The following is a 14,686-nucleotide window of genomic DNA, read 5'->3' on the forward strand; positions in this document are numbered from 1 at the left end:
GAAGCCCACGTGCCTAGAGCCTGTGCTCTGCAACAAAGAGAAGCCACCGGAATGAGAAGCCCACACACCACAACGACGAGTAGTCCCTGCTCTCCGCAACTAGAGAAAGTCCACATGCAGCAATGAAGACCCAACGCAGCCAAAAAATAATTAGTTAAAAAAAGAAATAGTGGGCTTCCCAGGTGGCACAGTGGTTGAGAGTCCACCTGCCAATGCAGGGAACACGGGTTCGTGCCCTGGTCCAGGAAGATCCCACATGCCACGGAGCGGCTGGGCCCGTGAGCCATGGCCGCATAGCCTGTGTGTCCAGAGCCTGTGCTCCACAACGGGAGAGGCCACAACAGTGAGAGGCCCGCATACCAAAAAAAAAAAAAAAAAAATAGTGCAACCAGATGACAATGAAATGACACCTATAAAGCACTGAAAGGAAAACATCATTGACCTAGAATCCTACATCCAGAAAAAATATGCTTTGAAATTGGAGGCAAAATAAAGACACAGTCAAATAAAATCTGAGAAAATTCATAAATAGACCTGCACATCAGGCTTGAGGAAAATATCAGGCAGAAATTTAGATCTGTGAGGAATGAAGAGTGCCAAAAAATATATGGGCAAATATAAATGACTTTCTAATTTCTCAATTTCTCTAAATATTTGACTATTTAAAGCAAAGATAATAGTTTCCTGTGGGGTTTATAAGATATGTAGAACAATTCATCAGGGAGACATAATTTAAAATGTGTATGCAACCAACAGCAAAATTTCAAAAGAAATGAAGCAAAAACTAGCAGAACAAAATGAAGGAATGTGTAAGTCTACACTCATAGTTTAAGATATTAGCCCTCTTCTCAGTTATCAATAGAGTAAAAAAAAAAAAGAAGCTGGTATTATTAGAAAGAGATTTGAACAATACTGTGACAAGTTTTATTTTCCAAAAATGTCCTCAGCAGTATTTACAGCCTCACATGCTCTTCCAGAACCTCATCACACCCCCATCAAGAGTTAGAGTCTATTGCCTCTCTTCTTGACTGGATAGACAGCATTCTGTGACTACCACTACAAATAGAACATGGCAGAAGTAAGCTGTATGACTTCCAAGGCTAAGTCAAAAAAGGCAATATACCTTCTACCTGGTTTTCTCCCTCTCTCATAACATGCAACTTGAGTGCTTTAAACCAACAGCTCCCCTGAGCCACCATGCTGCAGAGGCCACATAATGAGACCACATTAAAATAGAGAGAGATGCCTAAGTAGTTTAAGATGATTCCAGCTTCCAGATTCCAACCCAGCCCCAACTAGCTGATGCTGAGTGGAACCTGCCTTTGAGATGTCCGAGCTGATGCTGGGTGGGACATAGTAAACTGTTCCCACTAAGCCTTGCTGAAACAGAAGAATTTGAGCCAAGTAAATGTTGTTGTTTTAAGCCACTAAATATGGGGGACATATGTTGCATAGCCATAGATAACTGAAACATCTTTACCAGCCAGCATGATCTGACATTTATAGAACACCATCCCCAAACAACTACAGAATATTTTAAGTACTCATGGTACATTCATCAGTATAGATCAGATATTGGGCATAAACAAGTATCAATGAGTTTAGAAGGATTAAGTCATATTAAATCAAAAATTAATAAAGGGGGAATTCCCTGGTGGTCCAATGGTTAGGACTCTGTGCTTTCACTGCCATTATGAAAGTCATAACGAGGATAATACCTCATGACTAAGAGGGTTTTATCCCAGGAATGCAAGGTTAGTTGCATTGAAAAATAAACCAATACAATTCACCACATTAACAGAATAAAATGATTTCCTCAATAATTTCCTCGATAGAAGCAGAAAAGGCATTCGACAAAATTAACACTTTCTTGATAAAAAAACTCTCAGCAAAATCGTAACAAGAGGAAACTCCTTAAACTTATTTTCTTATATTTCCCCTATATTGGCAAGTCTCCCTACTTTAGCCCTTATACTCCTAGAGTCTATTCTCAACAGAGCAACAAAGTTATCTTGTTAAAATACAATTAGATTAATTTAACTCTTTTGCCCAAAACACTCTGTGGCTCCAAATTTTGCTTCTGCATTTTGCTTGAATTAAAAAGATATTAACTTAGTTATGTATATCATAATCTCTAAAACAAGCACTAAAAAAATACAAAGAGATATAGCAAGTCAACAAATTAAAATGGATTACCAAGAAAAAGAGAAGGTAGGAAAAGGAAAAAGGAACAAAACTAGAGGGGACAAGCAAAAAAACAAATAATATAAAGGAGACTTAAATACAACCAATAGTTACATTAATGGTAAATGATTTACATACCAATTAAAAGACAGTGATTATTAGATGGGAATATCAAAATATTTTTAATAGACCCAATTACTCGTTCTCTACTAAAAAAAAAAGTCACTTTAACAGTAAAATAGAAGCATTCTTATTATAATCAAGAACAAGTGAAATATGCCTGCCAATTTTGGAAAAGTTTGCCAGTGCAATTGGGAAAGAAAGCAAATTTAAAAGTACGAATATTGGAAAGAGGAAGAAAAAGTAACATTACTTACAGATGACATCATTGGGTAGGTATAAAACTCAACAAAATAATCTGAAAAGCAACTAGGATTTATAAGAAAGATTAGTAGAGCAGTAACTACAAAATAAATAAAGCTCAATATTTTCCTACATTCCAGCAATAATAAATTAGAAAATAAATTGAGTTCCTAACAGCAAAACACATATCACCTAAGAGTTAAACTCAAGAGAAATGTGCAGAATCTCTGTGAATAAAACCACAATATTGTTATTGAAGAACATAAAAGAAAGCTTGTCTAAATCGAGAACTATATCATGTTACTGGCTCAGAAGACTTAATATTATCAAGATGTCAATTCTTCCCAAATAAATAAATAAACTCAGTGCAATCCCAGTGGGTTTGAGGATTTATTTTTGGAAACGCAACAAATGATTCTGAAGTTCATCTGGAAGAATAGTAGATGAAACTAAGTGGGAGATTTCAGAAATTATAGTAATGATAGGACTTTGTCCTACTAGAACATAAAATATATTAATATATAAAATAATAATTAAAATATTGTAGTACTTCCATAAAAACAAGCAAGCAGTGGAAGAAAATTTAGAGTTTAGAACCATTTCTTCATAAGCATAAGATTAATTTGTTAATAGTGGCATCTTAAATCAGTGAGAAAAATTAATTAGTCTATAAATGGTGATGGGAGTACTTGACTATCAGTTATGGGGAAAATAAGCTACATTAATATTCATACTCAATTCAAAACAAATTCCAGACTTATTTGAGATTTAAATAGAACAACAAAATCTATACCACTAAAGAAATATATATGTGAATATATAATCTTGGTGTGTTAAAGAAAATGATACCCAAGGTATACAGGAAAATATTAAACTTGCTTTATATTTATTCTTATAAATATATTTTTATTTGGCAAAATAGTACATTGAAAATAAAACTAAAACATGCAAATGACTGAGAAAAATACACCTTTAAGAAAAAGCTCATATTAATCCATAGAAAGTTGACAATGTCACCAAAAGAAAGCAAAAATCACTAACAGACAGTAATAGAAAATTCTCAAAAGAAGCTATAATTATTTGCCATGTAATAATGAAAAGTGCAGCTTAAGGGGCATACCATGTTAGAATATGAAATACGCAGATCTCTATATATGTATTAGTAAGGGTATAGGAAAATAGACTGTACTAGTGGAAGAGTAGTATAGATTTATATAACTTTTTTGAAAAACAGATTGGAATTCTTGAAATTTTGTAAATATACCATCTAAGGGAGTTAATCCTAACAAAACAATAATGGAGTCCTCTAAATGGATATTCACGGTACCTAATTATAAAATGCCACAGAAAAAATGGCTCTACCCACTTTTTTGTTTAGAAATCAAAGCAGCAATGAAACAGAGAGAGAGGTCATCTTTGGTAAAGCTAGGAGATACCTGTAACTTTGAACTATAATATTTGAGAAAGAGCTACCAAATGTAGGGAAAGTCAAACAGGGATGTAGGGCAATGCCTAAAGAGACAGCTGTGGGAGAGGATCTCAAACGAATCAGGCAGAGCACAATTAACAAGGCACAGGGCGCAACATAAGGGGCAACACCACAAGTCTTGTCTGGAACAATGGGAACAGGAGGCCTGGTCTTTAGAGGAAGCTTCTCCAAACCCCATAGAATGGGCAGAGGAGGTAGAAAAGAACAAGGAAACACACATTTTTGAGAGAAGTAATATGTCCTTGAGGAAGGTTGAAGGAAATAGATCTTGAATTGTGAGCAGTCCAGAAACTGCTGATTTCTTTGCACTGGGGAGAAATGAAGGTTAAAACAGTACACACACACACACACACACACACACACACACACACACACACACACTGCTGAGCCATAAAGAGCTTTGCTGTGAACCAAAGAAAGTTACTGCTTCCCTGGAACACTGCTCTAGTCTCTTCCCTGAAGAAACCTCTCAAAAATAACTGGAAGAATTCACCTAATTCACAAAAGTAATAAGCAAAAAAGGATCAGCCAAGTATGTATGCAAAGTTATTTCAGGGAAAGGAAGAAAAATGTGGGAAAAACACATGGCAGGTGATGAACACACACCAGAAAAATATGGCTACTGTTCAGATAAAAATGATGACCAAATATATGGTCATAAATATAAGGCACCTAATGAATCAAAGAGCTTAAGGCAGAGAACTGGAGGAGATGAAACACAAGCTGGCAGACTTAAAAAATAAAGGAAAAAAAATCCACCCAAGAAATCAGGCTACATTAAGCAGCACAAAGAGCCATCACCAAAATCACACTAAAAGAATAGAAGAACAGGATAGAGAAAAACAAAGTCATAGATGTGAATTACAGACAAAAACAAAATCAACACAAAATGAAAAGAACAAAAAAATAATTTAAAGACATAATTTTGAAAAACCTAAAAGACTTAAATCTGTAACTTGAACTAGCAATCTGTAACACCGCCCCCCCCAAAAAAACCCTTCATGCAATACGATCTACATTAAAACATATCCTAGTGATAGCACTGGACCTCAAAGATGAAAAAAACAAAACAAAAAACTTTGGGCATGCAGGCAAAATGATTAAGTAAGCTACAATTTGAGACACATTCCTATTTGTTACCCCTAAATTTCCTCTTATTTCTGGCTGTATAACCAACCAGCTAGACACTGCATCTCCTAACTTTCTTTGCAGTTAGTTAGGGTGGCCATATGAGTATGTGCTGGACAATTGGATACACACTAAAGTGAAGTGTGCAAAAGAAAAGCTGCTTTCTCTGAATTTTGCCCCTTTGCCTCTTTTGCAAGCTGGAATGTAGATGTGCCAGCATCCCACCTTTAATCTTGGGGGTGAGAATAATGCGCCAGGGGACAGTGGAGCAACAAGACAGAATAAATTGCTCCCTGAATAACTATGCAGCAGTTGCTCTGATACCTTAGATCAGCCAGATTGATAGATGAGAGAGATATAAAGTTCAATCTTATCTCAATCATTGTATCTTATACTTTGTTACAGTATCACATTCTTCCTCATACCTAATACAAAGAGAAAAATTAGAGTGGCTTCATACTTCACAACAATATTCAATGCTGGAAGACTAAGATATGACACTTACTGTCTTAGTTAGGGCTGCTCTAGCAGAATACCATACACTGGGTGGCTTATAAACAACAGAAATTTATTTCTCACAGTTCTGAAAGCTGGCAGTTCCAAGATAAATGTGCTGACAAATTTGGTGTCCAGTAAGGGCCTGCTTCCTGGTTTGTAGATGGCCATCCTTTCACTGTGTCTCCCTATGGCAGAATAGGTGAGGGAGCTCCCTGGGGTTTTTTTCACTACAGTAATCCCGATCATGAGAGCTCCACCCTCATGACATAATCAACACCCCAAATCCCTACCTTCAAATACCATCACATTAGAGATTAGGTTTCAACAAATAAATTTTGAAGGGACGCAAACAAGATCCAATCAAAAAGCTATTACAAGGGGCTTCCCTGGTGGCGCAGTGGTTAAGAATCCGCCTGCTAATGCAGGGGACACGGGTTCGAGCCCTGGTCTGGGAAGATCCCACATGACGTGGAGCAACTAAGCCCGTGCACCACAACTACTGAGCCTGCGCTCTACAGCCCGTGAGCCACAACTACTGAAGCCTGTGTGCCACAGCTATTGAAGCCCACGTGCCTAGAGCCTGTGCTCTGCAACCAGAGAAGCCACCACAATGAGAAGCCTGTGCCCCGCAACAAAGAGTAGCCCCCGCTCACTGCAACTAGAGAAAGCCCACATGCACCAGCGAAGACCCAATGCAGCCAAAAATTAAATAAATGAATAAATAAATAAATTTATTTTAAAAAAGCTATTACAAGATGCAAACTATTATATATAAAATGGATAAACAATAAGGTCCTACTGTATAGCACAGGGAACTATATTCAATATCCTATGATAAATCATAATGGAAAAGAATATGAAAAAGAATGGATATATGTACACCTGAATCACTTTGCTGTATACCAGAAACTAACACAACATTGTAAATCAACTATACTTCAATAAAATAAAATTTTTTAAAAAACATCTATTACAGATAATAAGAGAATTTAATAAAATGCCTAAGTTAAAAATTAATATAAAAATAATTCCAGTTATGGCTTTGATAGACATGTTTATATCAAACCAGACCTCCCTACGAAAACAAACAAACAAACAAAAACCTAGAAAAGTTGGATAAAGTAAAAACTACATCTGTTTGAAAGCATAAGAAACGATCAAGGCAGCCAGGACTTGAGAGGTAAAGCTCTCCAAGAACCAAGAAGCATGTTGAGATAAGCCCCAAATTCTGCTCCCCTCTTCCCCTGAATGCATCTGCTGATTCACAAGCAGTGTAGAGTCTAGCATCTGAGAATCGAGCAGAAGGGGGCGGCTATGAGGCTAGAAGCTGAATAGAACTTTCTGTGGTCTCACAGGACTAAAGGGAAAAACCTGGAATTCAACAAGACAACTAAGACTTGAGAATCCAAGATCTTCAGAGGGAATGGAAATATATTAAGATGAACCCAACTTTCAGCGATGCAATTAACCTCCAGGAATTTGCTCATTTGTAAATAATACGGAGCTGAGAACATAGGAAGCCAAGCAGAAAGTTGCAACCAGGATCCTATATCCGTTTGGTAGGGCTCCCATAGCAAAGGACCTCAGACTGGGTGGCTTAAACAACAGAAATTTATTTTCTCACGATTCTGGAGTTTGGAAGTCCAAGATCAAGGAAGGTATTGGCAGAGTTGGTTTCTTCTGAGGCCTCTCTTTTTGTCTGGCAAATGGCTATTTTCTGCCTGTACTTTCACATGGTTTTCCCTCTGTGCATGGCTATGCCCTAAGCTCCTCATCGTATATAAGAACGCCAGTCATATTGGATTAGGGTTCAATGTAATGAGCCGTAATACAATATCTTCTAGCCAAAGTTTATATAGGAACATTTAATATTTGCTTCATAAAATGCAATATATTTTTACCAAGATAATGAGCAGGAAAAGCCTCCAGTACTGTGAGTTGGTAAATTCCTGTTAAGTCACGCAGTTTGTGGTATTTTGTTACATCAGCCCTAGCAAACTAATACAGCAAGGTATTACAAGAAAGAGATGAGCTCAGAAAAGAATTGACCACAGTGCAAGCAGGAATAAAAGGGAATACGTCCAGGAATTTGAGGACTTACAGGATTAGAGAAAGCAACTGCTTCTTGATCCCAAATGGTAAAATACATGATGGAGCAATAAATGCTGGTTAAAACTCAGCCTCAAGGCAAGGATCAAACCAAGGGTATGGCCATCATATTCATTGTTATCTTTGCTGAATAGGTTAAGGTGTCCCAGAGCAAGACTGTGATAACCAATCAATCTTTTCAGTGATAGGAAATGGCTTACAAAAAAAGAGATTCAGAGCATGATCTCTTTCATCTGAAAAGTGGAGAGACAGCTCAAAGAATCCTCAGCTCTCCTCACACCCATAACCCGGACTCAAAGAACAAGCATCAAAACCTTCAACAAATGGGTTATTTGGTAAATAATAGCAACAAGAAAGAGAAGGGGTGATATTTTTATATTCAGCATAAACTTCAAAGGCAGTATTTTAATCCAAGGAGTTAAAATGATTACAAAATAAGTTCATGAGGAGGGGTCTGTATTGCCTGCAGTTGCATTCCTACCACCTGACCCAGAACACCTAGACTAGTAGCTGCTCAACAAATATTTGCTGATTGAAAGAATAAGTGATGAAAAGGCAGCCAGAAGAATGATGGCCTTTTCTTTGCTTGCTCCTCCTGGTCCCATGATGGGGAAGGAGGGGAAAATGGGAAGCCCACCTGAGCAGTATTCTCAAAAAGATTTGAATTTTGTGACAGTAAAGTGTGGAGTGAGCCTTTATTTGAAAACTTTGTATAAGACTAGAGGTTCTTTGACCTTAGCCACTCATAGGCAGCCTTGCCATTAATTTATTATTGCCTTCCTAGTTTACTTCTCCCAGAACTAGTCTGTGCACCTTATGAAGCCCACAAACTTCTATAATCCAAACCCTTATTTTTCAGCAGATGATGCTAATTCACTTTGTTACCGAGAGGATTGAAATTATTCAATGTAAGTGTTCCTATCGAATCCTGTTGTCATCTCAGCCCCTAAATTGTGAAGAAGATTGGGACTCTCCAGTATCCATACCATAAATAAGGACATGGCTTTATTTCTAAGGCAGCATATCTGGGTTCACATTTCTCGGCAAAGAGGACATTTTTACTCCTTACATTCATGTAAAATGTCTGTTCTTTTCTGAATTGAAAATTAATGCTTTGGGACTTCCCTGGTGGTGCAGGGTGTCCGCCTGCCAATGCAGGGGACATAGGTTTGATCCCTGGTCCAGGAAGATCCCACATGCTATGGAGCAACTAAGCCCATCCGCCACAACTACTGAGCCTGTGCTCTGGAGTCCATGAGCCACAACTACTGGAGCCTGCGTGCTGCAACTACTGAAGCCCACACACCCAGAGCCTGTGCTCCAACAAGAGAAACCACCACAACGAAGGGTAGCCCCTGCTCTCCGCAACTAGAGAAAGCCTGCGCTGAGCAACAAAGACCCAACGCAGTCAAAAAAAATTTTTTTAATAATTAATTATTTTAAAAAAAGAAAATTAATGTTTTGGTTCTGTGGCTTGCACCTCCCCATCCTCTGCTCCTTCAGACTAAGAAGTCTTTCTCAAGATCTTAAATATTTCCAGATATAGAAAATTCCCCTTTTTGGCCCTGGTTGTTAGATTAAAAGCATTAAAAGTCCATGTGAACTACCATTACATATTGCATAGGACAGGGAACAAAGGCACTAGAACTTAGTTAAAATCATTCTGGAACATGGGCCAAAGCTGGAACTGCATCTCAAGGTTCTTAACCTTTCACCTACTCTGTTTGCAAACATCCTTGTTCACATTCACTTTCTTGATGTGCACCTTTCTTATGACATCTCTAATCACATCCTAGTTCTTCTAAGCCATGAGAGTATTCCAAAAATAATAATATTTTCTATAATTTTTTCATGCTAACTATCATGTGTTCACCCAGATGTCACCTGGTCATATCCATCCCACAGGTAGCTAGGTGCAATGAGTTTAAGCCTCCAATTCTAGTCTGCAGAAATCCAAACTTCTTAAGATCTCTTCTGCTCAGTTCCCTATTATGTCAATTCAGAAGTAAAACTCATCGTCTTCATTAATTCTCATAGAAAAGCCTCCATTCACATAAAACACAAGTTTTGCTGAATATATAGGGACAAGGAAGGATCGTAGCCTGCACCACAGAGCAAACATATTATCAACCATTCCTCTTCGCTAGAGTCCTTTCTAGCAATCCCACCACTAGGGATTCCCCTGCTGGCCCTTAACATAAGCAGCACCTAACTTCACATCTTTCCATAAATTTCTCTCTATTCTTACTCTTCTCCCTCTCCAGAAAACTCAGACCCTGGCGGCTTCACTTTCTCCCTCCAAGGCATTTTTTCCAGACAAATACTGCTTTGTCTTTTTGTCTTTGGGGGGCTGCACCTTTGATCTACTGAACCAGGATCTACTGAACAATCTCCCCAAATAATTTTTAAGCACACAAAATCACTGCCTTATAATTTAAGGACTAGGGGGAAAAAAAACCAAAAACACTAAAGCTGTTACAAATTTAATTAAATCCAAGCTGTAAGAATGACAGTTTGGTTTCATGCAGCACCTGAAAAGACTTCAGAATTATTTTGACACAGGACAAAGTAAATACTAGTGTCATTTTAGTAGAAGGAACACCAGACTAGGAGTCAAGGCTAATGTGTGACCTTGAGCAAGTTACTTAACAGCTCTGGACCTCAGGTTCCTAGGGGAAAATACTGTTTTCCCTACTTAACTCCAAGGACTATTTGAAGGATAAAATGAGATCATGTATGTGAAAACACTTGTAGGAGGAGGGGAAAATAAATAGCTCTCTACAACTGCTAGGTATTATTTCAAAGTCCTGCTTAGGCCTGGAAAATATCAATCTTCTGCATGTTACCAGTGTGCTAGTAAGGCAGCCTGTGGAGTTTCTCAAGAAGCCTGTAGGATCCAAGTTAGGCAGCTCATGGCTCAGGCTGAGTAGCCAGAGAGGGGAATTCTTGATTCAGAGCAGCATCTGTTAGTGATTAAGGTTTCAGAGGCATGTGCCTGAACTGAAGGCAATGCTACAGAATTTGTCATAGCAGCAGTCCCAGTTGTAAAACAGATTCCATCCTTAAAGTGGATATGAAAGGTAAACACGAGAGCATTATTCTGCAAAATCACATGAAACAAGACGGTGCTTGTTTAATGTCCCCCACGGCACACGCACAAGCACACGTGAGGGGAAACAACAACAGGCAGAGGCTTAGGTGAAAGAAAGAGATCCCCAAGCAACAACCACCACCATCAAACTCAGAAGAGCTCACTTGTATTCTATTAACTGCACATTATATTTGCAAAGTGGGTCTCTTTGGCATTCACTCTCTGACATGTTCTTCCTTGAAAACAAGTTTGTTCAAAAAAAAAAGAATCCCCATATCCAAAGATCACTATGAATTCTGTCTGTCAGAGATCGAACTACAGTTAAAGTAAGCATGTTTACTATAACTCAGAAGACATGATGGACTTTGAACAAAGTCCAACGATCTAGGCCTGGTGTGAAGATTGATCCTAGCACTTCTAGGTGGGCCAGGTGACTGAGAAGTTCTGAGAGTGATTGGGGCGAAAGAAGGGTGGAGGTAGAGTGAGACCCCAAGGTTTTTATTAGTGTTATTTTGTGAAAGTGTGTGTTTTCTAACTATAAATGGAGATGTATGTGTGTGCTCGAGTTGAACTTAGAAAGCTTGGAGAGGGGTCTGTTTAAAAATTTAAAGAAAAAGTCAAGACTAGCAGTTTAAGGTGGGTCAGAATTTACTGGTCAAGCTATAAATTTCAGGTATGGAAGGTATGGAAAAAGAAACACGATGTCCCACACCAGGGAAGAGTCCTGGTTTTTATGGGGAACACCTTGAACATACCCAGAAAATCAGCAACTCGAATGGCCTGGCTGGTTTAAGTTCAGTTTTTCTGGGAGCACTTGAAGAGAAAGCAGGGAGAGCTGTACCTATGCCCAAAGCAAGTGACCAATAAGAAAACAGAATAAGAAGCAAAAGCTGACTGTATGATAGATGGATCTAAGGATGATCTCAGTACAAGAAAGCTGCTCCAGGAAAGCAGAGCACTGAGCCTGTAGGCCAGTCACTGAGGCCAAAGGAGGAACAGAGGAGACGAACCATAGCTATTTCTATTTGGTTAGAAGGTTATTTGTTGGTTTGTCTGTTTGCTTGTTTTCCATCAGGAAATGAACGGTCACCTTGTAAACTAAATCTGGCCATAAACCACTTAAATCCATCTTACAGAAACTGCTTCTTTAGGTCATGAAACAGGCTAAAAAATAAAGTTGTGGAAAGTAGCAGAAAGATCATTTAACTAGGACTGAAAAGACCTGGGTTCTAGTCCAAGTTCTGCCAATCGCTGGCTGAGGTGGTGTTTCAGGTGGGGCATTTAGCTTATGTATCTTCTGGAAGCCTGCAGTGGTGGTGGGGAGAGGTTTAGTGGGAGGGGGTAAGGAGAGATGGAAAGATGATCTCCAAGGTTCCATCCAGTGAAAACAGTCATGGTTCCAGTTAACATATAAAATAATTGAGGAAGTCTGGAAGGCTATATATCAAAACATTACTAGAATCTACCTCAGGGGAATGGGATTAGGGCAGGGGCAGAGAGACAAAAGGAAACAATTAGGGAACCCTTTCAGTGGGGAAAAATGCAAAGGGATAAGGGATTTTTAAGTGAAATATTAAATAAGAAAAGTTCTAGTTAACATATAAAATAATAGAGAAAGTCTGGAAGGCTATATATCAAAACATTACTAGTAGTCAGAGTATAAGCACGAACCAGGAGTGATGGGACTTGGGAGAGCCAACAGTGTGATTATTTTATTTCCCCTCTTTCTCCCCTGCCCTCCTTGGAAAAGCCCATGGTAGAGCCATTGGAAGCCAGTCAATTCCATCTAAATCCTCTTTGTCCTCTGGGGCCCAACCTTCCACACCTAGTGATAGGGGGAGGGGACACGGGAGGGAGTTGCCTGGGAACCTGCTCTGTAGCCTCCTTTGCAATGCACCGTCTGATTTTCTGGCACAAGGTGAAGAAAGATGAGCTTGGTTCTTGCTCCACACTGATAATGCTACTTACCCTGGAGATTTCAGCATCATCACTGTGGCTTCTTACATCATCCTGGCTCTCCTCTTTGTCACCATCAGCTTCAGGGTCTACAAGTCTGTCATCCAAGCTGTACAGAAGTCAAAAGGCCATGTAATCAAGCTATTTTCAGAAGTTTTCCATAATTAAGAGTGACCCCATCAACAGGGGCCCGAAGCCCATCATGTGTTTCTTTCTGGTGAAAGATCTGGCTGTCTTCATGTGGCAAATGACCAATGTTAGTGCAGTTCCAATGGAATCACCCTTCTAATCTTTGCTGAACTGTAAGTTTTCAGTGTTCCAATGAAAAGTACAGACCCCAGACTGATTACGACATTGTGTCGTGAGAATCAGACCAAGTCAGTTGTTGAAGGACCCAAGCAACATTCTCTGGCATTTCCAAGAAAAAAAAAAAAGAAGAAGCCCATGGAAACTAAAAATTCAGCAGTTACTAAATCACCATTGAACAGTTATAACACTGCGCTTGCACCATGAGGGAATATGTCCAGTGTTCACTTCCAAACCCTTTTAATCTGATGTTTGCTCACCTTCTTTCTCTTTACTTTCCGTACCAACCTCCAGAATGTGTTAGATTGAAAAGGAATTGATATCTTTGAAATTAAAAGAATATGATTCAAATTAGTAAGTAACCAGAATCTCTAAGGATGGTGGAGCTTTTGCCTGTGGCTTGAAAAGGCAAAGGGTGAAGATAAACACAAAAATGAAAGACAAAACACACCTCTCCAGCTTGTCTATCTAATACCCAAGTATTGGGTTTTAAACCAATTTCTCAAAAGAGTTTTGTCCTTATTTTCCATTTAAGGAATTATGATTACAAAAAAATTTATTTGGGAGTGGAATGACTATCTAGTTGACTTTTATTTATTCCTTGGACTATTCTTTCCCTCCTCTGACCTCATCTCCCTGTCTCATATAATATGAGCAACTATTCCTATTATCACCTGCCTTCTCCCACCTCACTGATACAAATAACTTTCAATTCCATTAATAACTCATAGGTGATAATCCCTGAATCCCAAAATACCATCTGATAAATGAGATCGGAAAAAGAAAGTTGGCCCACTGAGCTGACCACCACTCCCTTCCCGCTACCACTTAGGAAATGAAAAGCTCCACCATTTGGGAAGGTGGTTTCTGTTTCGTTTCCTCTGGACATGAGTTCTGAGCTTGAGTATGAGAAAGGTGCTTCCTACCTTCTTGCCTACCTACCTCAAGCTTAACAGACAAGGCTGTGCTTTTCTTAGGAAATTAAATGTCTGTAATTTCTATAAAAATAATATTAGTAGTTGCCTCTGGGTAAATGGACATGCACGCAGTTCACTGAAAGTTATTTGAGAGGGTATGTTAGTAATTAATTATAGTCAGGTGATTCATGATTTGGAAAAGGGCTTAGAGAAGAATTTCTAGATGCTCTGTCCCTGATAAAGAAAAAATACCTACAAAGTGAGGAAAAAAACCCATAAAAAGATGTAGGAAAATGGTGGAGTAGATCTAATAAAATAAGTAAACATATTCTCAGCCTCTTTGAGTTGATGATGCTCTTATGCCTAGTTTGAAACTTCATTTACCTTTGAAGCCCAAGGGATGAGACTAAATAAAAAAGACAAGGTCAGCAGTCTGGTCCACACCGACACTAATTCTGAATCCAAGATGTCATATGTGGTTGATTAAGGGAGATGTAACTTAAAGATATGAATCTCTAAGCTTATCAAGCCTAGAACAACAATAATTAAACACATGTTCTAATAACACTAAAAGGAAAAAAATCGCATGAAGCTCACGTAGCTGAGCACTGCCCTAATCTAACTTTTTCCTTTTCACGGGGTCAC

At 38.7% G+C, this 14,686-nt stretch overlaps 1 pseudogene; it reads left to right on the forward strand.

Annotated features, from left to right (window-relative positions):
• The first annotated feature begins 11,537 nt into the window (after positions 1-11,537).
• LOC112391030 (reticulon-3 pseudogene) lies at positions 11,538-13,183 on the forward strand (annotated as a pseudogene).
• Positions 13,184-14,686: the final 1,503 nt, after the last annotated feature.

This window comes from Neophocaena asiaeorientalis, unplaced genomic scaffold (genome assembly GCF_003031525.2).
Source record: "Neophocaena asiaeorientalis asiaeorientalis breed wild unplaced genomic scaffold, Neophocaena_asiaeorientalis_V1.1 scaffold418, whole genome shotgun sequence".
NCBI classification, from domain to species: Eukaryota; Metazoa; Chordata; class Mammalia; order Artiodactyla; family Phocoenidae; genus Neophocaena; species Neophocaena asiaeorientalis.